Source organism: Peromyscus eremicus, chromosome 16_21, assembly GCF_949786415.1.
Source record: "Peromyscus eremicus chromosome 16_21, PerEre_H2_v1, whole genome shotgun sequence".
Classification (NCBI taxonomy): domain Eukaryota; kingdom Metazoa; phylum Chordata; class Mammalia; order Rodentia; family Cricetidae; genus Peromyscus; species Peromyscus eremicus.
The window spans coordinates 20,972,608-20,973,259 of record NC_081432.1 but is presented as its reverse complement, the minus strand read 5'-3'; positions in this window follow the sequence as shown (position 1 = coordinate 20,973,259).

Below are 652 nucleotides of genomic sequence, written 5' to 3'. Positions count from 1 at the left end.
AGAATAAGGCATTGATCTGTGAGTATAGTAGAATATCATTAGGAGTCTTCTTGTTACTTTTTCTTTTTGTAAATCAGTAGTATTTGGTTTTACCCTAAGTTTCTGGGCTATCTGGTTTCTAGTTCTTGGTCACCCATGATGTGCTGGGTATGGGTTTCATCATGGGTTTCATTCCCTCTTGTGGAATGGGCCTTAAGGCAAATCAGACATTGGTTGCTTTCTCCCTGAAGTTATGAGCCACCATTGCACCAGCATATTTTGCAGGTGCGACAGTACTGTACATCAAAGGATTTTGTGGCTGCATTGGTGTTTATATTTCTCCTTTGGTAGCCTACAGATACTGCCTCATACCAAAGACAACTACAAGATGAGATTGAAAGTTCTATGTAGGCATCAGTTTCACAATTCCATGTTCAATGAGTTGTGTGGATGTTATTGTGAGCAATAGAACATTGCTGTCCTTTTGCAGAGAGCAACCTATTATCTTGGCAACTGCCTATATTATTTGGGATTTTCATGGGACAACAACTCAATCAGATTTAACCCAGACCTACTACTGAAAGCTTCTTTTGTTAATGAGAGAAGGTCAGTTGGGAAGCCGTCTCCCTCATTATCTGGAGACTTCATTTGGATTGCTTTCATGTATTTTAAG